Below are 26,961 nucleotides of genomic sequence, written 5' to 3' on the forward strand. Positions count from 1 at the left end.
TGGGAACAGTCCAGCCCGAACTGCCAAACCATGTCTTCCCTGGACCGGAAACAAGCTTCCGAGGACCGGTTTCTGGCATTCCAGCCGTCTTCAGCCCGGCATGCTTGAATCCAGTGGCAAAGTGAGCAAGGGACTCACGTCTGAGCATACCCTGCCACACTTATGGTGGCCAAAAGCGGTACAAAAGGGGGTGGTGATGGACGAAGCATCTGAATCAATCAAACACTCACACCCAGTCAAAAGATATGGGTTGAATCCATCACCGTTCTTTAGCCCACTCTGCCATCCCAGTTCAGACATGGCTATATGCAAATAAGTCTGACCCTGTGTCTAATGGGAACAGTCCAGCCCGAACTGCCAAGCCATGTCTTCCCTGGACCGGAAACAAGCTTCCGAGGACCGGTTTCTGGCATTCCAGCCATCTTCAGCCCGGCTTGCTCGAATCCAGTGGCAAAGTGAGCAAGGGACTCACGTCTGAGCATACCCTGCCACACAAATGGTGGCCAAAAGCGGTACAAAAGGGGGTGGTGATGGACGGAGCATCTGAATCAATCAAACACTCACACCCAGTCAAAAGATCTGGGTTGAATCCATCACCGTTCTTTAGCCCACTCTGCCACCCCAGTTCAGACATGGCTATATGCAAATCAGTCTGACCCTGGGCCTCATGGGAACAGTCCAGCCCGAACTGCCAAGCCATGTCTTCCCTGGACCGGAAACAAGCTTCCGAGGACCGGTTTCTGGCATTCCAGCCGTCTTCAGCCCGGCTTGCTTGAATCCAGTGGCAAAGTGAGCAAGGGACTCACGTCTGAGCATACCCTGCCACACTTATGGTGGCCAAAAGCGGTACAAAAGGGGGTGGTGATGGACGGAGCATCTGAATCAATCAAACACTCACACCCAGTCGAAAGATATGGGTTGAATCCATCACCGTTCTTTAGCCCACTCTGCTACCCCAGTTCAGACATGGCTATATGCAAATCAGTCTGACCCTGTGCCTCATGGGAACAGTCGAGCCCGAACTGCCAAGCCATATCTTCCCCGGACCGGAAACAAGCTTCCGAGGACCGGTTTCTGGCATTCCAGCCGTCTTCAGCCCGGCTTGCTTGAATCCAGTGGCAAAGTGAGCAAGGGACTCACGTCTGAGCATACCCTGCCACACCTATGGTGGCCAAAAGCGGTACAAAAGGGGGTGGTGATGGACGGAGCATCTGAACCAATCAAACACTCACACCCAGTCAAAAGATATGGGTTGAATCCATCACCGTTCTTTAGCCCACTCTGCTACCCCAGTTCAGACATGGCTATATGCAAATCAGTCTGACCCTGTGCCTCATGGGAACCATCCAGCCCGAACTGCCAAGCCATGTCTTCCCTGGACCGGAAACAAACTTCCGAGGACCTGTTTCTGGCATTCCAGCCGTCTTCAGCCCGGCTTGCTAGAATCCAGTGGCAAAGTGAGCAAGGGACTCACGTCTGAGCATACCCTGCCACACTTAAGGTAGCCAAAAGCGGTACAAAAGGGAGTGGGGGGGTGGCTTTGTTCGCCCTAAGTGTGGCAGGGTATGCTCAGACGTGAGTCCCTTGCTCACTTGGCCACTGGATTCAAGATAGCCTGGCTGATGAGGATTATGAATCCGAAACCGGTCCCAGGATGCTTGTTTCCGGTCCATGGAAGACATGGTTTGGCAGTTCGGGCTGGACTGTTCCCATGAGGCACAGGGTCAGACTGATTTGCATATAGCCATGTCTGAAATGGGGTGGCTGAGTGAGCTAAAGAAGGGTGATGGATTAAACCCAGATCAGTTGACTGGGGGTGAGTGTTTGATTTGCTCAAACGCTCCATCCATCATCCCCTTTTGTATCGCTTTGTTCGCCCTAAGTGTGGCAGGGTATGCTCAGACATGAGTTCCTTGCTCACTTGGCCACTGGATTCAAGATAGCCTGGCTGATGAGGATTATGAATCCAAAACCGGTCCCAGGATGCTTGTTTCCGGTCCATGGAAGACATGGCTTGGCAGTTCGAGCTGGACTGTTCCCATGAGGCACAGGGTCAGACTGATTTGCATATAGCCATGTCTGAAATGGGGTGGCTGAGTGGGCTAAAGGATGGTGATGGATTAAACCCATATCAGTTGACTGGGGGTGAGTGTTTGATTTGCTCAAACGCTCCGTCCATCATCCCCTTTTGTATCGCACTTAGGTATGGGCAGCAGATGTGAAATAATACACAAATGATTCTATCGTAAAGGGTCCATGACCTGTGGTGCACTGAGGTAGGGGCAGCAGATCTAAAATCATATGTAGGAGCATCAGAAGCATTCCGCATGTGCACAACCATCGATGATGCGTGGTCCGGGAGAGCCGCACTCCTAGCAATGTCTGTTGGACTGCATCATCTGCAATCGCAACCAATCTGAATTGTGAGCCCTGCTGTCCGCAGTGTAGATCAAAGGTAGTAGTCAGCACAAACATCAAGGAATGCTTTTTGTCACTTCCTCTTGACAAAATCCGAGGCTATAGAGTACAATTCTGTCTGCAATTAATAATTCAAGGCTGAATTCAAATTGTGAGCTCTGCTGACCGCGGTGTAGGCGTATGGAACAAAAGATGAAATATGTATGGACTACATTGTCAAAATATGTAGGTATCAGGGACATTATAGTTAGTTGCCTTCTGGACTCTGAAATTAATTAATCAAAACTGAATTTGAATTGTGAGCCCTGCTGACCACAGTGTAGGCCGGAGGCAGCGGTCAGCATAGGCCCACAGCCAAGTGACGTTGACTTGAGCTGCACAGATTTGGAGCATTTGGTCCAATTAACCCATTATAGTCTCTTACACAATTTACATCTGTACTAATCTTGAATTGTGAGCCCTGCTGACCGCGGTGTAGGCCGGACACAACAGTAAGGAAGGGTCCACAGCCACGTGGCATTGACTTGAGCTGCACAGAGTTAGTGGCACATTAAGCGCTCAGCGTGTGCGCAGCCAGTGAAGATGCGTAGTCAGGGCAGGCTGCACTGGTAGCCATGTCTATTGCCTACTGGACTGCGTCATCTGCGATCGCGACTCTATATGAACTGTTAGCCCTGCTGACCGCAGTTTAGGCCATAGGCAGCGATCAGCAAGAGCCAACAGTCAGGTGATGTTCACTTGAGCTGCACAGTTAGTGGCCCCTGAAGCACTCAGCGTGTGCACAGCCAGCGATGATACGTTGTCCGGGCGGGCCGCATTGGGAGCAATGTCTGTTGCCTACTGGACTGGAATATCTGCAATTGCGATTCAATCTGAATTGTGAGATCTACTGTCCGCAGTGTAGATCGAAGGCAGTAGTAAGCACAGACATCGAGGAATGCTTTTTGTCATTTCCTCTTGACAATATCCGAGGACATAGAGTACAGTTCACTCAGCCATTAATAAATTAAAACTGAATTCGAACTGTGAGCTCTGCAGTCCCCAGTGTAGACTGCCATTCAGTGTTCCTTTGGACTTGCAAGAAGAATTTGGTGATTGTATTAAAGCTATAACTGATATAAAACAAGTTCTTGAAGCAAGAATACTAAAAGGATATTAAACAGGTTTTAGGGACGTTATACTTAGTTGCCTACTGGACTCTGCAATTATGCAATAAATGAATCAAGATTACATTTTAATTGTGAGCCCTGATGACCCCAGTGTAGGCCGGAGACAGCGGTCAGCAAGGGCCCACAGCCATGTGGCTTTGAGTTGAGTTGCACAGTTAGTGGCACCTAAAGCAACCAGCGTGTGTGGAGCCTAGGATGATGCATGGTCTGGGCAGGCCGCACTGGTAGCAATGTCTTTTGTCTAATGAATTCTGTCTTAATAAGGCTACTTGGTGATGAATTGTGGTGCACTGAGTTAGTAGCACCTGCAGCAACCAGCGTGTGCGCAGCCTGCGTTGATGCGTGGTCCGGGCAGACCTCACTGGTAGCAATGTCTTTTGTCTAATGAATTCTGCCTTTATAAGGCTACGTGGCAATGACTTGTGGTGCTCTGAGTTAGTGGCACCTGAAGCACTCAGCGTGTGCGCAGTCTGTGATGATGCGTGGTCCGGGCGGGCCGCACTGATAACAATATCTGTTGCCTACTGCACTGTGTCATCTACAATCGCAACTCGATCTGAATTGTGAGCCCTGCTGTCCGCAGTGTATATCAAAAGCAGTAATCTGTACAGATATAACTCTGTGGTGCTGTGCCACTGGGTTCACAGGGGGCCTGTGTCGAGGAGGCTGCCGGTCATGGCAGCGGGCTCGTGGCAGGGTGAGGGCCGTCGCTGGCCTTCCCAGAAGTGAACCACACCTAGAGCCCCAGTCTATTTATTCATACTCCAATGCTGGAGTAGCGTCCGTTGGACCAGCCCACTCCACTTCTGCTTCCGCTTACAGGGGATAACACAGCTACATGACTGAGAACTTCGCCACTGCCTGAGGTAACATGGTTGCGTCCACTGTCCACAACACTACAAGCACCAGCAGTATATGTACACATGGAGAGGTCTGTGCTCTGCATAGTGAGGTCTGTCCAGCAAATCACCACTACACTTGGCATTCTGTGCATTGTTATTGATGGGTGACTTGCGTCCTTCACACATACTTGGTTGCCACATCTCCCAACATTCAGCTATGGTGTGGCTGAGGGGTCATGCCATTTTGGGAAGGTCCGTTGTCCTGTTCTGCGCTGCCTTGGTGGTAGTGGGGTGGTCGGAGGGGGAGGTGCTGGGGTGGTGGCGGTGGGTGTTGTTGCCTTCTTGGGTGTCGGAGCTGCATGATCAGTAGCTCTATGACATATGTTGGTCTTCAGATGTGGGTCTGGGCTGGACTCCCTTTCATACTGTAGGCTGACGTCCTGATTTACACCAGTAAAAGGCAGATATTAAATTATTACTGCTTAAACAGCTTTTCACCTGTTTTTGGATCACATCACAGATTTGGCTGGTCACTAAAAATATCGGCAAGTGGTGGAAGTGGTGTTTTCATGTAATTTTTGCACTGGAACTCCTACTCTGCATATCAGTAGCATTAGTTGTCGCTCCCATTTGTGGCTTTTTTTTTTGCAGAAGCTATCGCTGGAAAACTGGTGATATCGGCAGTTTTCACCAGGTTGAGAATGGGATGATAATTTAAAATCACAGAAAAAAACAAAGGTTTAATGAACATTATAATTAGAAATTAGCATTTAAAAATCATTTGAAATTCACTGAAAAAAACCATAGGTTTCAGGTACGTTTTAGTTAGAAATTAGAAATGCATACAGATATATTGAGCGAAGCTGTTATAATTTGGGTTTAAAAGTAAAAACCCACTCTGATGGATTGTGTGAGCGTTTATATGATGTTTAATTTTTGCCCAATGGGGCGCTATTTAATGCAGAGCCCACATTTTACCATAAATGTTTTGCATGTAATAATGGTTCGTGAAGAGGTACGCCCACTTAGACCAAGGACGCGACCCGCCTGCACTATTTGGTCCTGTCACACTAGTCCTGCGATTACAAGATGACGCTAGAATTACACATTGTATTGAGGCTTGGCCCGCTACAGAATTGTAAATATTACCATATTGCATACGATGGTTTTTTCACAAAGTCCAAATGCTTATTGTCCCCGATATGCAATAATGATGAAATACATAATTGTTTTCATTTTATTCATATTAAGTCGTAGTTTATGTATCAACTAATGAACTTTATTGAGAATGATGTTGTCACTGAAGATTTATTCTATGTTTATATCACGTGATCGGCAGCATAGCACTTTAAATACAAACAAAGTAACACAGGGGCATATTATCAAGGGTCATATCGCCGCTTTAGCTGGACTTTTTCCAGCTAAAGCGGCAATATTTTTATCGCCCTATTAGCAAGCTATCGCCAACAGCAGTTAGCTACAGCTTATAGGCGATAGCTACAAGTTTGGAGCCCGCTTTGCATGTCAGCGATATTTATCGCTAATGACATGCAAAGTGGGCGTACCCAACCTGTTAGCACCTAAAAGCAGTCGCTAACACAGCTATCGCCTATTAGCTAGGCAGGCGAAGCAGTTAAAAAATGTGCGCTAAGCGCGAATATCGGTAGAAACTAACGCCTGCCCAGACCAGGACTTAACCTGTATATCCAATGGGAGGTGGATAGTCAGGTTAAGTCCCCATTAGCGATAATGCCTGAATATCGCTGGATTTCCAGCGATATTCAGGCATTCAGCTGCTATCGCCGGATATTTTATCATTTTACAGATAAACGTTGCTAATAGCACGTTATCTCAGCGATAATATCCGGCGATAAAAAAAAATGCGCTAAGCTCTTTTTGCGATATTTATCGCTATTTGTTGATAATATGCCCCACTGTCTTTAGCCCATGATGAAGGAGAAATTTTAACTCCAAAATGCGTTGGACGTAGTGTTGACTGAATAAATTACACTCGGAATAGAGTCCATGACTCCAGTGTTTTTAGTCGCCTTTGTAAGGAGGAAGTACCCATTGGTGATCGTTTTTGGTTTATGGGGGTGGCCACCCTCCCGGGAGCCCACCGTGGAAGAGGCTCGGGATCAAGCCGACTTTGGATGTGGATATATATATATATATATTCAAGCTCAGCAGTCCCTTCAGTTGACGAAAAGAAGACTCAAGCACTCCGGGTAAGGCGGCAGGATTTATTCACGCCTACAGCAAAAGTGAAATGACAAACGTGTTTCAGACAAAGTCCTTCCTCAGTGTCAGCAGTATGCTGCTCACGGCTCATTTTTCGTATACGCCCTCACAGAAGGTGAAGGCAAACTAGATTTGGTTACAAGTATGTTTAGTTGAAAACGCTGGTAAAACGTGGCGGCCATTATTATGTATAGCATAAATGCGAGTGAGGGTAACATTTATAGCCAGGCTTTTTCCCTCTATACACAAACAATATGCAATCACTCTAGGCTGATAACCACTGCCAGTCAGAGATAAAATCTCGCAGTGTATCGGCATCGTTCTGGCTAAATTACCAATGAAGCGTTACAAAACACCAAACATATATATATATATATCCATTCAACAAAGTTTGCCAGAAAACGAAGGAGCCCACTCAGGTAGGTAAAGCTTTCACATTTTAATTGAGGTTGCAGCCAACTTCAGCAAGGTAAACACAGCATTTTATCACAGCCGATGTGTTTCGGGCCTCCGCCCTTTATCACAGGCTTGGTTGGTACTGACGTACACGGCAAAAAGCTGCACCTGTATTTCACTAGGTACCGCCCAGATAGGCGTGGCCATTGAGCAAGGCCACATTGTACCTGTAGTGCAGCACAATTTTCTTCAATCAATCATAGCATTTGTATAGCGCACTACTCACCCGGAGGGTCTCAAGGCGGTTGGGGGAGGGGGGGCTGCTATTGCTCGAACAGCCAGGTCTTGAGTTGTCTCCTGAAGGCGAGATGGTCCTGAGTCAGCCGGAGGTGGGTGGGGAGGGAGTTCCATGTCTTGGCCGCCAGGTAGGAGAAGGATCTTCCTCCGGTGGTGGCTCTTCGGATGCGTGGTACGGCGGCGAGGGCGAGCCTTGTCGAACGTAGCTGGCGGGTGGGCGTGTAGAAGGTCAAGCGGTCGTTGAGGTACTTGGGGCCCAGGTCGTGGAGGGACTTGTGTGCGTGGGTGAGGAGTCTGAACGTGATTCTCTTGCTAACTGGGAGCCAATGCAGGTCCCTCAGGTGTCTGGAGATGTGGCTGCGTCGGGGGGTGTCCAGGATGAGTCGGGCGGAGGCGTTCTGGATGAGTTGGAGTCTTTTCTGTAGCTTGGTTCCGGCGTAGAGGGTGTTTCCGTAGTCCAGTCGGCTCGTGACGAGTGCCTGAGTGACCGTCTTCCTGGTTTCGGCCGGGATCCATCTGAAGATCTTAGGGAGCATGCGTAGGGTGTTGAAGCATGATGAGGAGACGGCGTTGACTTGTCTGCTCATCGAGAGGGAGGAGTCCAGGATGAAGCCCAGGTTGCGTGCGTTGTCTGTTGGCTTGGTTGCGCTGCCTAGGGCCGGGGGCCACCAGGTGTCGTCCCAAGCGGAGGGCGTTGGTCCCAGGATGAGGACTTCCGTCTACTCTGAGTTCAGTTTCAGGCGGCTGTTCTTCATCTTCTCGGCGACGTCTTTCATCCCTTCGTGTAGGCAGTGAAGTGCCGTGAAATTCAGCAATTATTAGTCCATATAAAACCCCAGTGGGTTGCTGGATCGTCTTCCATCATGTTGGCATGCACGTAAGTACCTCGATTTCCAGCTCCTGTTCTGATGGCTTTCGCTATTTAGCGTCCGCTCAGATCCTCTTGGCAGCAGCGGGGCTCGCTCACGGCTAGGCTCGCCATTATAAATCCATTGAGCAAGGGTCGCTTCCAGGGGGCCCAATTCATTTTAAAATTATATTCTGCCGTCCTGGTGACCGATAGCCTGATTTTTGGGCGTTTCTGGCCCCAGGGGGGCAGAAAAGCCCAATAGAGCCAGGGAATTGTTTTTTTTTACATTGGAAGCGACCAGTCGCTTCCAGGGGCCATTTTTAAAAAAAAGTATATTCTGCCCCCCCCCCCGGGGGCAGATCAGTTTGTTTATTTGGCCTTTCTGCCCCCAGGGGAGGGCAGAAAATCCCACTAGACACCAGGGAGTGTTTTAAATTTGAAATGGAAGTGACCCCTTGGGCAAGAGTCGCTTCCTTATGGGCCTAATTAATTTGTAAGACTTTTCTGCCAGGGATGTAAAAATAAATACATTGGTTGCTTCTAGGGGACATATATTTGTCTATGTGTGGTCAGCCCGTTTATTTGACCTTTCTGCCCCAATTTGTGTAGTGACAGAGCCTGTTATAATGTGTATTGTTTTTATTTCTTGTGAATTGTAATGTTTTATTTCCCCATTTTTTGTTCTAGTTCAAGGCTTTTGCTCTTTAGACTGTTGCAGGTTGCGGTTTCATTACTGGTGGTTCTGCTGTTTGTGTAGTTGCATGTGTTTGGTAAGAGACCTTATTTGCACAATTTCAATGTAAATGTTTTTTTTGCAAAGTATGTAATAATACCAGTATGTTTGGTTTCAGTTTTTTAAGTGTCTAAAAAATGTTTTGCATTTGTGCTTGAAGTGTTTTTTTGTTTTCTGTAGATTAATTGTTTTTTTTCTTCTTTCTAGTGGGATATCGTTGACTATTTGCTGTGTCTTTGAAGAGTAGGTGCTGGTGAGTGTAGCTGTCCCTTTTAAGTGAATTGTATAGTTTTTGAGTAAATAGATCTTTGTGATAAAGGCACAATTTTTTTTACTTACTTTGCACAGTGTTGGTTGTTGACTTGTTTGTGCAGCCTCCTTTCTTAGTAAGGATAATGGCTAGTCGCCGGGTTACAGCTCAGCAAGTTGTTGGAATGCTTTTTGATTCTTCCTCTGACCATGGTCCAGAGACTGACTCTGATTCAGGCAGTGAGTTTTCTCTCCACATGGCATCGTCCAATGATGAAGATACTCTCAGTGCAGATGAAGCTACTCTTGTGCGGATGAAGTGCCTGTGTTAGAGGAGGACATTGATGTGCCGATGGTGCAGCAAGAGGCATCTGGGTTGCAGCCTGGAGCTGTTGAAAGTGCTGACCTCTGGGTTGGCCCAGGCATGGTGCAGCCGGCATTGCCAGACTTTACTGGTGTTCCGGGGTGTAGGGTGAACAGTGAAAACTTTGTGCCGATTGATTTTTTTCAGTTGTTTATGGATGATGTGTTTTTGGCAGAGATTGTTGAGCAGACTAATTTGTATGCCACACAGTTTTTGAGGGACAATAGTGCCAGCCTTTAGCCCCACTCTAGAGCTACCCGGTGGACTCCCACAAACTGGAAGAGATGAAGAAGTTCTTGGGTTTAACTTTTTTGATGGGCTTGCTAAGGAAGCCATCAATGGCTTCATATTGGTCTACTAGTACCTTGGTGGCAACTGCTATATTTCCGGCAGTCATGAGTCATGATAGGTATTTGCTTCTGCTTCTGATGATGCATTTTGTCAATAATGGTTTAGCTTTGCCACGAGATCACCCTGATTGGGACCGTTTTTTCAAGATTCGGCCTGTCATTAATCACTTTGTTGATCGATTTTCTGAGATCTATGCTCCAGGGAAAGAAATCGCAGTGGATGAGTCTTTGGTGTTGTTCAAGGGCCGCTTGGTTTGTAGGCAATACATTCCTATTAAGAGGGCACACTATGGAATTAAGCTGTATATTCTGTGTGACAGTCTGACTGGATATGTCTCCAATTTCAGGGTGTACACCGGTAAGAAATCCAGGATTAACCCCCCTGGTTGTCCGTACGCTTTTGGAGTGACTGAGAAAATTGTGCGGGAACTTGGTAGAGGATTATTTAACAAAGGCCATCATTTATGTGTAGATAACTTCTACACTGGTGTGCGGTTCTTCAGGCAATTTGGCCAAAGTGGACACTGTTGCTTGTGGCCCAATCCGCTGTAACCGTAAAGGTTTCCCCAAAGAACGTGTTTGTCAAAAGCTTGTCCGGGGACAGTGCAGTGCATTGTGTTGTGAGGATCTTCTAGCTGTGAAGTTTTCAGACAGGAGAGATGTCTACATGTTGACTACCATCCATGATGAAAGCACTGAATTGGTGACTGTTTGGGGTGAGGTCGCTAAAGCGCGCAAACCTGTGTGCATTTTAGACTATGAAAGGAACATGGTTGGTGTTGACAGAGTAGATCAGAGGTTGGAACCGTATGCTGCTCTTCGTAAGGCTTACATTTGGTACAAGAAGTTGGCTATCCATCTTTTCCACTTGGCAACCTTTAATGCTTTTGTTGTGTTCCAGGAATCTTGTCCTGAGTCACAGATGACTTTTGTAAAGTTTCAGGAGTTTGTAATAGGCTGCCTTGTTTTAGTGGAACAGGCAAGTGTTCCTAGAGTTGGAGTGGTGGAGGAGAGGATTTTTTTTGGTGTTTTTCTTCATCACTGGACCCCCCTGTCTTAGCCCGCGAAGTCTGGTTGCTATAGACGGCGATGGTTGTCACCCTCAGCAGGCTGCATATTAACTGTGGGGGTACTAGATACAGGAGTACGTCCTAATAACGAGGATGTGGGGGAGGTGCAGGTGTTCATTGGTTCTTGTAGTGAAGCTGGAGGATCTGACTGGGCAAGTTCCTGGTATGTCGGGAGTTTAGATGGATCTAACGATAACCTTGTTCCACAAGAGCAATTTCGTGGGATATGATTGATTCTGCTCAAAGTATAAAATTATCTAGAGTTCCCGTAATAAATTTTTGTTTGCTCATAGTGCTATACTCTACTCTACACAACTTCTATCCAGAGAAAATGGAAATAAATTAAATTTGTTACAACAAAAGGAAAAAAAAACAATTCCAATCAGAGCTCACTTCATAACACTCGGTGAGATCTTATGCAGTTTTTACCAAAGGATGAACAAACTACTTTATGGGCCAACCTAAAGACACTTCGTAAGGGGGCTAACAATATTTATATCTAATACTTTTTAGAATCATGTCGCACCCACTTATACCGGTCACCCTTTCCACCCCAGATAACCTTATTAGAATCAATTGTTTAGGATGCATATGAACAGGTTACAACAATATTATAACATACGCATTATACCCGATTACTAGTAGGTATTCCAGGTCAGATGCAAAGTCATGGGGGGTGGCCCAGCCCAGCCTCTTCTGGCCTCGGACGTCCGCAGACGGCCCCGCCCTTGTCCCGGGCTACTCCCGCCGCACTCCCGCGCGCTTCCGCGCAGCGGATGCGACGAGGTCTTTAATAGCGGCAATGGGTGGTGCTCGCCCCCGGCACAGGTGTTAGTACAGTCAAGGCTCCTGGGACTTTGAGTCCGTCTGGACGCTCTCGGCAACTTCCTCCCACAGGTCGGCGATTCAGGAAAGGTCAGTGTCCTTGCGCTGTGGCACTAAATTCAATTTTTACACTTTTCGAACCAAATTAATTCAACACCTTTACATAATAAAGATCCCATATTAACACACTTCTCAGCAAACCCTTTTTCAAATTTACTATAATTTTCCCTCATACCAAGGAAATTCATAAGTTCTTCTCCATTGGTAGGATAAGCTAGATTTTCTATTGCGTCCACCAACTCTTTTTTGGGCGTTATACCTTCACCAGAAAAAAGTGCTCCAGGAGACAAATCACTGAAATTTCAATACATTGGTCATTTAGCTTGCATAACTTGCAAATTTTGGCCAAACAGAAGTAGAACTCAAGATCTCATTGGCAGTATAACATAATTTCTTCAGTAAATGTTAGTAAAACACATCCGAGGAAGAGGGATTTTTATGTGCAAAAGAGTCCCCACTTATCATAAAGCTCCAAACATAAAGACCCCTCAAAGCTCAGACAATCCGTTCTTCATAGAAAATATTTACTAAATGTATAAATTATTTCATTCAAATTTCATTAGTAGAATTTTTATTAGTAAAAATATGTCTCAATATTTAGAATCATATTCTCAACAAATATGTCTACCAAAACAATCCAACATTGTTGTATCTAGCCCTACCTGCAGGTTTACCCCTGACCTTTTTGACTTTTCCCTCCATTTTCATTTGCTGAATTTGTTTTTGTTGGCCTAACGGCTCTATGCACTTTACCACTGCTAACCAGTGCTAAAGTGTCTTTGCTTACTTCCCTAAACATAGTTTGATTGACATATACCTAATTGGCACATTTAATTTACTTATAAATCCCTTGTAGAATGGTTAACCATATATCCAGAGCCTGTAAATGAAATGCTATCAGTGGGGCCTCCAGCACTTAGTGTGCCACTGAGTCAAGTAGCACCTTTAAAGATGCCTCCCTGCCTACTATTCCAGCCTGAATGCAGTTTTAAACTGTCATGTTGACTTGCCATTTAAAACCTCTTGCCAAACCTAAAACACCTGATTTATTACATATGTCACCCCCTAGAGCAGGACCTAGGTACCCCATAGTTCAGGGTGCTGTCTAATTAGAAGGTTGGACATGTACTTTTAAATTTGACATGTCCTGGTACTAAAAAGCTCCTAAATTAATGTTTCACTACTGTGAGGCCTACCCCTCCAATAGGATAACATTAGTAATTCCTTATTACAATTAATGAGCTCTATATTTTCTAATTAGGAGCAGGTAGATATGTCATGTGTGGTAGCTATGAAATTGTAATAATAAACCGTCTTTAATGGTAAAGCCACATTTTTATTATAATTTTGAAAAAGCCACTTTAAGAAAGTTGGCATTTTCCTGCCCTTCGCTCTTTTTTTTCCTGCAGAATGTCTTGGGTCACATGATGGATATAACTGACAGCTAGAGTTTGTGAATTTGTCTCACACAGTGACACAATAGCGGGATTTCTGCTGGCAGGATTAGGGTGGAGCTGAGGACAGCCCCACTTTCAACTAAACATTATGTGCTTTACCTTCACACAAAAGGCTTAATGACCCTGTATTGCCACTGCAGCCAGCTTCAAACCAGGGCATAGAAGTCAGGAAATGTCATGGATTGTAAAGAACTTTTCCAGAACCTTCTCTCACCTACTGGAAGAAAGGCACCAGGGTATTCAAATAGGACCTTCAGACCCACTCTTCAGCCTATTACTGAACCTGTGAAGGACTCTCAGGGGGACAGTCTGCTGCTGTAACCTGCTGTGTACTCTGCCAACCTGTTCCTCTTTCCACCCGAAGTGCATCGCTATTTGAATTGACTTTGTAGCTTCTCTGACTACATTCTTCTCCGCAGTAGCAAATCCTTTTCAGCTGACCTTCGTCAACGGGTTATTCAACCTCGAAGAAATGTCTTTGGCTACAGCCATCTACCTTGCTCCGCTGGAGATGTTTGACTTTGCATTTTGGTGACTAAGTCTAATAGTAGAAGTGATTGTGGCTTCGACCAAAGGCCATCTGATGACAGAGCTCCCTCCTTGGACATCTCCTGCAGCCTTGCTCCGTTGAACTTCACCTTTTCAGACACCCTTTCTCAGGATATCATCGAAGTCCGAAGATTAGCGCTAGCTGGGCCCAATCCCCTTTTTGTATTTGAACCTAGCTCCATTGCAGTCAGCCATAGTTTTCAACTTGACCCAGTCTTGCATGATTGGATGTCTTTGGTTGCCGCTTTGATCTTTAAGGTGCTAGTTTTTACTAAAAACGTTAAACATTCCTAACTGCAGTTCTACTGATTGGATATATATAATGTAATGTAATGTAAAAGGTTTTTATATAGCGCAGCCTTCACTCCAGGAAGCATCTTAGCGCTTAGAAATACTAGGCAGTGGTGACAGGCCGCGAGTCAGCTGAGAGTCAGATCAAGTATACTGATTCAGACTAAGCTTTTACATAAAACATCGGATAGACTGTATATCCATGTTTTGAGGGTCTTTCTAAAAGCTGCTTCCGATGTGATTTGGCGGAGGGGCAGGGGTAATGTATTCCAGGCCTTTGAGCCCAGAACCCCCAGAGCATTTCCTCCTCTAGTTTTTAATCTGAAATTGGGGATGGTAAGGAGGTTGGCTTTTGCAAATTTGAGATCTCGTGGGGGGCTGTAGTGTTTAAACATGCTCTGGATGTAGCTGGGTCCTCTTCCGTGATAGGCCCTGAAGGTGATTAGGAGGATTTTAAAATGGACCCTTTTATGTATCGGCAACCAGTGTAGGGCGTCCATTGCCGCTGTGGCTGATGTCCTCCTGTTCCATCTCAGCACCAGTCTTGCAGCTGCGTGTTGTACCATTTGCAGCTTATGGCCAACTGTCCGGTTAGTCCCTGCATAGAGCCTGTTGCAGTAGTCAAGGCGTGATGTAATGAGCGCTACTGCAACCATTTTGCGTGCTGGGAGAGGTATCAGATCGATGACTTTTCTAAGGCCTTTTATAATACTGAAACAGGTTCCTGCCACCGCTACTGCTTATTGTTTAAATGCTAGGGTAGAGTCAAATCTGATCCCTAGGTTTCTGACTGCCGTGACGGTGTTTGAGGGGGCGGCCGCATCTTCCAGCCACCAGAGAAAGGGACTAAACAAATTGTCTTTCCCATATGGCAGAATCTCAGTTTTCCCTGAATTTCATTTCAGATGGTTATCGCTCATCCATTTGAACGTAGCTTTGAGGCACTTTTTGAGCTTCATTTCCGCTTCGCTGGTGTCGTCCTCCATCACCAGGATGAGCTGTGTATCATCCGCATACGAGATGGTGTTAATTTTGAAGGATGATATAAGTGCAATCAGGGGGGCCATATATACGTTGAAAAGAGTAGGGCTCAGGCAGGAGCCCTGCGGTACTCCTGAGATGAGCCTCTTTTCTTCCGACCTGAACTGACCTAAGGTAATTACTTGTCGCCTGTTTGCGAGAAAACTTTTTATCCAGCCCAAAGCATTTCCGGCTATCCCGGCAGCGGCTAGACGGTCCACCAGAATGGAATGTGAGACCGTGTCGAACGCCGCGGACAAGTCCAAAAGTACCAGGACAGCATTTTTTCCCTAATCCATTGCAGCTCGCAGAGTTTCAGAAGTAAAGATGAGAGCTGACTCAGTAGAGTGTTGAGCTCTGAAACCTGCTTGGTTTGGGTGCCAGATGTTATTAGCCTCCAGAAAGGCTGTGAGCTGTTTATTCACGGCTTTCTCTGTTAATTTGCACAGAGCCGGGAGCAGAGAGATAGGTCGTAAATTTGCCAGTGTTGTTGGGTCTGGTAGCTGTTTTTTCTGTAGGGGTTTTACTACTACTAGCTTCCATTCATCGGGGACTGAAGCTAGGTGGAGTGAGCAGTTTATAATACTGTTTATGGTGGGGTTAACAATGTCCACCATAGCATGAAGGACAAAAGGCGGACAGGGATCAAAAGGGGATCCTGATTTGATCGCCACAATTGCTGTCCGAGATTCCTCTAGGCTAATCGGGTAGAAGGTAGACATACTGGCCGTGGGTGTGTCAACTCTACTGTCTTCTGTTTCACCTTGAGCCGGCGGATGGGGGATGTCTTTGGTAAGAGTGTGAATTTTTTCATCAAAAAAATCAGCTATTGTGTTGCAAAGACTTTGAGAGGGGGGATATCTTTCTGCATAGTTGTAGGGTTCATAAAGGTATTAACTATCTTGGAAATTTCTTTCTGCTTGTTTTTGCTGTTTTTATAGCTTCAGAATAGTATTCCTTTTTTGCAGTTTTTATCAGGCTATGATACTGGCGACGCGCGATGTTGTTTTAGTGTCAACCAAAAAACACTCTATTTTGTTTTGGGATTTTTCTTGTGTCATGTTATATCTTTATTACTGTTTGTGAGTTGCATACATACTTTCACATTGCCTCTAAGTTAAACCTGACTGTATTTTATGGCAAGTTACGCAGGGTTAAGCACATGTTTATTTAATTACTTTTTGTGGTTCACCCAGCAGGGTATTGTGGCTGTTGCTTGACCAGGGCTCACAACCCTGTCAAACAAAAACTCAATTTCTCACAATCATCATCAACAGTAAATCAAAATCCAACAACAGAAAAAATGAAGCTAATGTGATAGGGTAGACCCGAGTTAGCCCCAAATTAATTTCAGGCAACCTGTTCAGTCCGTTTAGTTAAATTGACTACAGCACACTGTCAACACACAAGACTGTACTGAGATTCATTAAGATCGCAACAAAATAAGTTAATCAGTGCGCAAAGGGACTCATAGGGTTAATGGGTTGAAGAGAGTTAGTTAGTGAAGGGAGAGAGTAGAAGGTGGAGCAAACAGCACAGGTGCTTATAATACAGAGTGAGGTGGACAGCACAATGAGTAGACGAGCATGAAGCAGTCGAGGGGCTACAGATCTTGAAGGTAACGGTTTCGCATAAGATACTGCAGCAGGATTACAATCAGTTTGCAAAAGCTCTTTTCCGTACGTTTACTGGTACTGATATATGAGGTTTTAAATGGCGATATTTAACATGTGAGAAAGGAGGAGGCTGAGAGAAGGTGATCTGGACATCAAGTTTGGGAGTAGCGTTTTGGCAACAGCTAGCGGGACGATGTTAATTATGAGACAAGCTACTGGGCAATGAGTTGCGATTTTTTGCAGTAGAGTTTAACATGTTCAATGGGTTTAAACACATGGTCTTATGATAATGTTTTTTTAATGATAGAATACCCCTGATGAAGGGCCAGGAAAAGGGCCCGAAATGCATTGGGTTATCGAGATGAATTAATGAGGATTACTTACATACACTCCAGACTACAGATTAAGGCTTATCGGCATGTCTGCTGCTTTCAGGAAAGAGTGTAAAATGTAAATGACTCCCATGTGACAAATGGACAAACTATGGAAAATGTAAAGCATTGAATGAAATTTGAATAAAACTTGATGAAATTGGAATAATATTGGCATCAGTGATATGCATTCATCAACGCAGTGTGTCCGGCATTGGGGTGAGAGATCGCCCCATTCTTCTGAAATATTTCTTCTAGCACGTGGCTTTTGGGCAGACCATGATTCTGGGCTTGCACAGCAATGGACTCATAACAGAATAATAAGCAAAAGAAGTAAAAACTCGGTGTGCACTCCATCACTACTTTTTAAAGTGTAAAACAGAGCCATATCTTAGTAGATATATAGATGTCCTGCTCTATCCATAGGTATCAATTTCACGCAGCATTCTGTGACAGTAGATTATCCTCGAATGGATGTTCAGGCACATGCCTATGTTAAATAGTTATAATACAGAGCTATAGGCAAAATCCTCGTAACAAGGATTTTTATTAGGGTGTTGACATTTATTTCCCTGATTTGGCTAAAGATTTTGAAGCACTGCAGATTGCAGAATAAAGTAGAATATAGGGGTGGCCCACTTAGAATTGTTTTACTGAAGTTGTGAGTGTGGCTCTAAGGTTGTATGACATCATTTTAGGAATGTGTGTAGTATATTTTAACAAACCCTTAAGGGTTGTTCATAAGGGCTGGCAGAACATATCTTATAATTGGTAAATAGATACCTGTTAAATGCTTGACTTAAATGTGCGGGTCTTTAAAGTCTTTGAGAGGGTGATGACATTAAATTGAAAGTGCAAAAATTCTTTTTTGAAGGGTGTTTAGGGTTTAGAAAGGGGGTGACCCAGTTAAAGCCAATTGTTACATTTTCTTTTTTAGGTGGATTACCTCTAGATTAAAGAGAGTAGCAACCACCTACTGTGGGTGTCTTGACTTATATTTTGATTGTCCAGCATGTGGTCAAAGATTTTGTCCATTATCACTTGATTGATGATATCAAATTGGACAAATATGCAGCTTATAAATTACTTTGTATTCACAAACCCTATAGGACTCTGAAAGGATGACTGGATGATATCATCAATGATATCTTCAAGGAAGTCCTATGAGGTGTCATCAGTGATGTAGTCAATGATATCATTTAATATGTAATGAGTGATCTAATATATGAGGTCAAAGGAGTGCATGGCAGGAGCACACGTTATAGTTAGCGCACTAAATTATAACTATCAAATGTCAGGAGTTCTTCCATTTTTAAACATTAGTTCTATTCTTATTTTAACACCTAACTATAATGTCACTTTAACATTTATTTTTTCAATGAAGTTCAAGGTTTTTTATCCTATTAATATGCATGCTTCGAGCGCCCTCAGCCAACCTGTGGTCAATGGCCCAAATCCCCATGTGGACTGACATTAAATAAATCTCGAATAATAGGGATGTTTTCCATTGGGAACAAGATCAAATGTGGTCCGTAGATTTAAACGTTATCAGCCCATATACTTGCATTAATTCATAAATCTGGAATTACCGTCGATATGGTGACTATGAGTAAGTGTATTACATTTCTAGGGCGCAACAGCCACTCCCAGTGGAGCATCCTGGCGCTAAGCCATAAGGAATGTGACTGTGTATCTTTAGTCAAACTTGATCAATCTTGGGATAACGATGCATCAAAGAATAAGTTAATAGTCCAAGGCATCAGAGATGGCATAGAGCTAAGTCTTGAGCTGCTGATACTCCCTACAAAGCTGGTTCCAGGCCAAGAACTGTGAAGGATTTTCCTCCTCTGGTTTTTTACTGCACATATATGGTTTGAGCAGCTTAGCTTGTGAGGACCTAAGAGGATGTGTCGTGCTATGGGAGGAATTATTCAATTCTTGCCAATGCCAGGTGGGAAATCCCATAGTCGTTGAGACATTGCAGCAAGAAGTCATGTCAGATGGTATTGAATGCAGCTGATAGATCTGAAGAAATCAACACTGCATTTTTTCCTGCATCAAGTGTTAATTTAAATGTTTCTGCGACTTCCAGCAGGGCTGACTCCATAGAGTGTCTTGGATGGTAGCAGGACTGTCGAGGATGTGAGATGTTTGCCTCCTCCAGAAACACTGTTTGCTTGTCGTTGACCAACATTTCAGTGCTTTTGCTTAGAGCAGGAAACAGAGGGATTGGACAATGACTAGAAAGGGTAGAGAGGTTAGCAAGTTATTTTTCTCTAGTGGCTTAACCACCGCTAGTTTCCAGTCTAGTGGAACTAAAACCATGCCTAGTGAGGAGTTTACAATTGCATTTATGACAGCATTGGTGGATTCATGATCATACAAGGTATGCTTTTGAACTGCATGATAATATTTACTGCTAGGTTTTATGTAGTGATATTGCCTAGCATATATACTATATCTTTTGGGGGAAATCACTGTAAGAAAGCACAATATGGAGTAACAAGAACATCTGATGATCTCAGCATGCATGTTGAAGTGTCTGTATAAAGATCCTTGGGAAACGTTTAGTTTTTATGACCTCTAATACTAATTAGAATGAGAGGGATCTAGATTAGGATTCAAGATATCACTGACCCACACTTCCTGTTGATAACTTCTTTTCTTTTGCCTTCGACAAAGTACAGCATAGAAAAAACTAGTATAGAAATATCTAGTATTTTAACAGGAATAGTTTCCACAGATGCATTTGTTCCACTAGTGTGAGTTATGATTAATATATGAGATACTGTATCCGGTGGGCTCATTATATGATTTGCTCGGCTAAATGTTTCTAACCAATTGGATTATTGTTTTATCTTTAAATAAAGTGCATATAATATTGTTTTAATCCTACTATGCATGTGAAAAAATGCATATGTATATCTCATTGTGGCCCTGAACAAGTTCAAGGCGAACAAAACGTGTTGGCTACAAAAAACTGTATTAAAGGCTACAAGCAAATCTGAAAATTTGACAACAATAAAGGAAATGTTTTAGCCAAATTTGAGTAATGGACTGCTGTATGCTTTGGCTAAGTGAATTTAGATTGCTACTCTACTCCCTTTATTTGCTACGTTTATGAGTGGGCTGACGTTTGTTGTTTAAAGTAGGGTGGGGAAGATATTTGAGCATTCATAGAAAATGTGTCCTCATTTTAGCTTTCTAGAGATTCAGCCATAGTTTCTATCACAACATGAACGTCCCTATTTTGTATATTTCTAAAGGAAAAGCTTTCAGTTTTACAGCTTCAGGTGTGCCACACGTTTGTCCTAAATACAGAATGTTCCAGCCCTAATTGTTCATGAGAACAGTGTTTGAATCCTTAGTTGATAACTCCATTACTTGAAAGTTAACTGACAGACCGTTGCTGGTGTTGGAAGTAAATGTTTTATTCTGCATATCAGGATGTTTTAATGAAACGGATGAGGGAGATATTTGCGAACTCCTAGATTATCACTCACCATAATTTCTTAAAACAGTAAGAACCCCATAATTGTGTCAATTTCTATAAGAAATGCTTCAGGTTTTACAGCTGAGATTCTAAGTTAAGAGACAAACTGTGTTGGTGCTAAGCGTACATTGTTTAGTCTGCATGACACAATGTTTTACTAACATGGATTAGAAAGATATTTTAGAAATCCTAGAAAATTTCTTCATTTTGGATTTTTAGAGCACTAACTATAATTTTCCTGACACAGTTGACAAAGCACATCATTTTGCTAATTTCTGAAGGAAATGCTTTCAGTCTTACAGCTTTGGTTTCTTTAAGATAGCTACAGGTGTGCCACAGATTTGTCATAAATACAGAATATTGGCTCAGTAGGTGTTCATTACAACACTGTGGGAAACTGTGTTTGGAGTACATTTGGAAAATCAACTGCCAGACTGCTGCTGCTATTGAAATTACAAATTTTACTCAGAATATTGGACTTCATCATACTCGCTAACAGATCCGATTGAGGCAGGGGATTCCTGATTATTTAAGCCAAAAATGACTTCATTTTAGTTGTCTCCCACCTGAAATTGTCTGTGCTGCAACTGCAGTCCATGTGAAAAAGACATTACCTGATTTCTTTTTGAAAATCTCCCATTTATCTGTTCTAAAATGTTGACATGCATGCTATATTATCAAATGTCTGAGGTAGATAATGTGAAATATTAGAAAATATGCTTTCATTTAAACTTCTGGAGGACCTTCAATACCTTCTATGAGAAAATCGTTAGAGAAAACAGTTTCCTCTCAAACACGATTATGAAATTCAAGCAGAGAATCTGTTTTTTTCACAGCACAGAATAAAATAACCCTAGAACACACCACAGTTTCTAAAATTAGTATGGTACCATAAATAGAGAATTTATATTGTGACTGAAGTTCGTTATCAGCTGTTATATGTGTTCCTTTTCTTACATTCTTAAATAGACGATCTCTTCTTTCTAAGTATTTGTAGTTATGATGTAAGCACACTTGGAATGTAGAATTGGGAGAATGTATAGGAGCTCTGGGTGACAGTTGCTGCTGTCCCTGATCCCGGGCCGTCATGCTGCGTTATTAGACATGGTATGAAATTTCCATTTAACATGAACATGTGCTTAAGTTGCCTTTTCTCTCCTTTAACATGATTACATTTGACAAACATTCATGTGCGTGCATACACGATAATAATTCTCAAACTCAGCTTGCTTACAATACCATTCCATGGAGGGGCGTGGCTAGCGGCTGACGGGAATGGTCGCTAGTTAAAGCGGCCTCACAGCCCTCCCCTAAATATGCGCCCATAGCAAGATCGATTTCCCTTATTTCAGGGGAATCATTTCTCATTCCGATCCCACACACGACTGCCATGCAGAGACTCAGCTACCTTGCCTTTGGAGTGCAGAAACAGTTCAGAGGTGCAGTGTCGGGGGTGCTGCAAAATGGCGGGTGCAGCTCCGGGAGTGGCTGAGAGAGACTGAGCCTGGCTGGCATTCCCGTGAAGAGATGAGACACGACTGAGTAGTAGGCATACGACCTCCACGTTTCACCGGTGAGGTGTTATCATTCATATATCGCCGAGGAGAGGGGTGAGCGTTGCCGACGACTGGGGGGGAGAGGAGTGGAGGCGGGCTGACTGGCTGCGGGAGCGCTCTGGCTTGACGACCTTCCGGCTGGAGCGCTAGATCCTCCCTGCGGACATTGTATGCCGTGAGAGCCTTACTGCCGCACGTTTGAAAAGTGCTGAGTGAACTCTGAGGTGGGTCATATTTGGCATGAGACGTCCTTCCCGCCAGATGGGTGGTGAGAGAGGTTGAACGGCCCTGTGCAAAATCGAGGCCCCGGCTTTAGATCTATTCATCTGGTAGTTGAGCCCCTCCCCCTGAGCATGCCCTCATAAGACATCAGACTCGACATCCTCATTTGCTGAGGGGGCTGTGAATATTGCAGAATTGATGGGCTGTGCACTGTGTCTGGAGGTCCTTGGCCATGGTGCCCATAGTGGCAGAAGATACATGGACGTCGGACAGCCACGAAATTAAGGCAGAGTCTTTGAGGCATGTTGACACCTGCACTACACTTAGGGCACGTGGCTAGTTACTGGGGTCACCCTTGAGGAAACTTATGACTCAGGAACCTGCCTCCAGTAATAATAATAATAATAATACAGATTCTTGTATAGCGCGAACAGCTACCTCACAGGGAGGTGTCCCGGCGCTGAAAAGAAACTACAGCAGCAGAGTGAAATTGCAGGGTGAAGTTCTAAGCTTTCTGCAAAAAGGGCCAAGTCTTTAGGAGTTTCTTAAAACTAGCTTCTGATGTGGCAGATTGGATGGCAAAGGGGAGGGCGTTCCAGAGTTTCGCCGTGCCTACCGCAAAAGACCTACCCCCAAGTCTAGCCCTTCTAACGCGTGCGATAGCAAGTTGGAGCCGAGAGTTCAATCGCAGGTGTCTCTCTTGGTGGTAACGGGGAAGTTGAAGTTTTAGATAATTGGGACATGACCCTTTTTGTGCTCTAAACGCCAGGGTGAGCGCTTTGAATTTTATTCTGCTCGCCACTGGGAGCCAGTGCAGTTCGTGCAGATGCGGAGAGATATGATGTTTAAAAGGAATGTGCTTTATCAATCTCGCAGCCGCTTTCTGCACGCTCTGCAGGCGTTGTACCAGATATTTCGGAAGGCCAAGATAAAGACCATTAGAGTAATCCAATCTGGATGTGACAGTCGCATGGACCACCATTTTTCGACAATCAATTGGTAGAAGAGAGAGAAATTTTCGAAGGTTTCGGAGTTTTTGGTGGCATCCAGTGGTGACTTGATGTATGTGAGAGGAAAAGGAGAGAGTCTCGTCCCACCTTACACTCAGATTTTTTGCATTAGTTCCAGGGGTTGGTGCTGGGCCCATTTCGAAAGGCCACCACAGATCAGGGGAGGGATGAATACTTTTTCCAAAGAATAGTACCTCAGTTTTGCTTGTGTTCAATTTTAATTTGTTAGTGTTCATCCATCTGGTAACATCTCTAAGACAGCCTTTCATTTTGCTAAAAGCTGTTTCTGATACCTCAGTGTAGGGGAAGACTAATTGTGTATCATCTGCATACGAGATTGCCTTAACCCCCCATTTGGCAATTAAGGTGAAAAGTGGGGCCAAATAAACATTAAAAAGTAGCGGGCTAAGAGCAGACCCTTGCGGGACACCACACCATAGCCGTTTTGGTTTGGAGGAGAAGGCACCCAGTGCCACTTTCTGAGAGCGGTTTGTAAGATAGGAGTGCATCCAGCTCAATGCCTTGTCCTCCAGACCTATGTCCCTCAACCTAAGCAACATTCCGCCAAGATCCACAGTATCGAAGGCGGCAGATAGATCCAGGAGCACCAGCATGGCTGATGCCCCTGAATCTAGAGACCATCTGATCGACTCAGCAACCTCGATGAGGGCAGTCTCAGTGCTGAAGCCAGCCCTGAAACCTGACTGTGTTTCGTGTAGTATACCTCTTTTTTCGATGAAACTATTAAGTTGGCGTTGAATTAGTTTTTCGAGCATTTTCCCTGGGGCTGCTAATAGGGAGATGGGGCGGAGATTGCTCAAGTCGTCGGGGGCACCATTTGGTTTTTTTTTCAACGGGAGAAGAGTGGCATGTTTCCAGCAATCAGGGAACGTGCCAGTCTCAATGGACGTGTTCCAGATATGAAGGAGTGGTCCTACAATTGCATCCAACATCATTTTCCAGAGTTTGGGGGGACAGGGATCATCCGGAGCACCTGATTTGCATTTTTGTAATTCTTTCAGTGCCTCCTCGTGGGCGATGGAGTGGAAAATAGTTAGGGCAGGGGTAGGCAACTCAGTATTGTCGTGGTTCGCCATAGTTGTCGGCTCGGAGGGGGTAAAGGAGTCATAAACCTTCATGATTTTTTTGTCGAAGAACTCAGAGATATCTTCACAAAGTTTAGAGGAGGGGGTAATTTCTGTTTCGATAGCCTTAGGTTTAAAGAAGGTTTGAACTATTTTAAAAATTTCTTTACTTGGTTGTTCCGCTTTATAAATAGAGGATACGATAAACAGTTTTTTTGCTTTTTTTATGGATTGATGTAGGCTGTGTAGGGCTTTTTTGTAGCAAATTTTTGCTGAATCAGAGTAGTTTGCCCGCCACTGACGTTCAAGTCTTTTGCATTTGCTTTTTTCAGCCATCAGTTCTGTGGAGAACCAGGGAGCAGACGGGGATTCTCTTCGTGATGTGGCAACTTTTAGAGGAGCAATAGAGTCTACTGTACTTCTTATCCAGTGATTCAGTAGCAACGCATCTGAGTTCACGTCTGATGATAGTAGTGGGGGGGCAGCTGCAAGAGCGGGACATAAAGTCTCGGTTGATAATTTATCCCATTTCCTCCGCACATAAGAGCGTTTTCCTGTTGCTTGAGAACGTGAAGGGAATGAGATTAAGAAAGGGACTAGGAAATGATCTGTCCATAAAAGTGGCATCGAGGGTTTAGCTGTAGTGTCCGATATGTTAGAGAAGATGAGATCTAGCATATGACCTGCCTGGTGCGTGGGACCAGGGGTGATTAGGACTAAATTGGCCGATTGTAGCGTATTAATAAGTTGGGAGGCCAGAAGACAGTCAGATCTGTCTACATGAACATTAAAGTCACCAACAACAATATAGTGTGGGTGGGAAAGAGTGTTTTGGACTATAAAGTCCATAAGTTCATGGGTATGGGTCGGAGAACCGTCCGGGGGTCTGTATATTAACAGGCCAGCTAAGGACGTTTGAGGGTTGATTTGAAGGCAGAAGTGTAGCCCCTCTATGCCAGAGAGGGTAGTTGGTGTGGAAGAGGACAAGGTATATTTATCTTTAAAGATAATAGCCACTCCACCGCCTCTTCTGTTCTTCTCTCTATCAGAGAAGCTTAGTATGAATCCGGGCGGGACAGCCAAAGCAATAGAGTCCATATTGTCCTCATTGAGCCACGTTTCGGTAAGAAATAAGGCGTCCCACTCAGAGTCGGCTAGCAGCAGATAGATGTCATCTGCATGTTTAGGAAGGGATCTGCAGTTCAATAGCCCAGCTCTAAAAGAGGCGGTAAAGGTGTTGGCTGAGCAATGATTCAATATTTTTGGGTAGATGTTTATTGAATGTGAAGCATCACACAGAGACTTGTTGCACAATGAGCAGGAGGGGGGAAGGTCAGGGATTGAAAGGCCGAGCCTGGGCGCCTGACCTGGTTTGGCAGAGTTTAGTGCTAGTAGCTCACTACTGGTCCAGACTATCCTGTCTGTGTGTAGCTGTTCACTGGCAGCATGGCCAGCGCCGGGCGCGATCCGGTCACGGACGGGCGCAGACGGGCTTGCCTTAGGCGTGACTTTGGCGCGCCATCGGCGTGCCCGCTGCGCTCGTCCGCTGCGCTTCCGGTATAGACACATTTTTTTATAGTGAGAAGGGGGGTGTGGCCAGATGGGGTGGGCGTGAGCGCAATGGATTCCCCTCGGCTGGCGTCAATGAGGGTGTGTTCCCCTCGTCAGCGCTGAGGTCCGCGGAGCAGGAGAAAGGCAATTTAAAAAAAGGTACACGGTATTAATCACACTCAAGAGTTTAAAAATCAAAAGACAGATTCTCCCGGCTTCCGCCTCAGGAGCATGCAATTTCTTTAAGTCGCGCTAGTGATTCAGCACGCATTTAAATACACTTGCAAGGGGGCGTGGCCAGATGGGGTGGGCGTGAGCGCAATGGATTCCCCTCGGCTGGCGTCAATGAGGGTGTGTTCCCCTCGTCAGCGCTGAGGTCTGCGGAGCAGGAGAAAGGCAATTTTAAAAAAGGTACACGGTATTAATCACACTCAAGAGTTTAAAAATCAAAACACAGATTCTCCTGGCTTCCGCCTCAGGAGCATGCAATTTCTTTAAGTCGCGCTAGTGATTCAGCACGCATTTAAATACATTTGCAAGGGGGCGTGGCCAGATGGGGTGGGCGTGAGCGCAATGAATTCCCCTCGGCTGGCGTCAATGAGGGAGTGTTCCCCTCGTCAGCGCTGAGGTCCGCGGAGCAGGAGAAAGGCAATTTAAAAAAAGGTACACGGTATTAATCACACTCAAGAGTTTAAAAATCAAAACACAGATTCTCCCGGCTTCCGCCTCAGGAGCATGCAATTTCTTTAAGTCGCGCTAGTGATTCAGCACGCATTTAAATACACTTGCAAGGGGGCGTGGCCAGATGGGGTGGGCGTGAGCGCAATGGATTCCCCTCGGCTGGCGTCAATGAGGGTGTGTTCCCCTCGTCAGCGC

Source organism: Lissotriton helveticus, chromosome 9 (genome assembly GCF_964261635.1).
Source record: "Lissotriton helveticus chromosome 9, aLisHel1.1, whole genome shotgun sequence".
In the NCBI taxonomy this organism is placed as follows: Eukaryota; Metazoa; Chordata; class Amphibia; order Caudata; family Salamandridae; genus Lissotriton; species Lissotriton helveticus.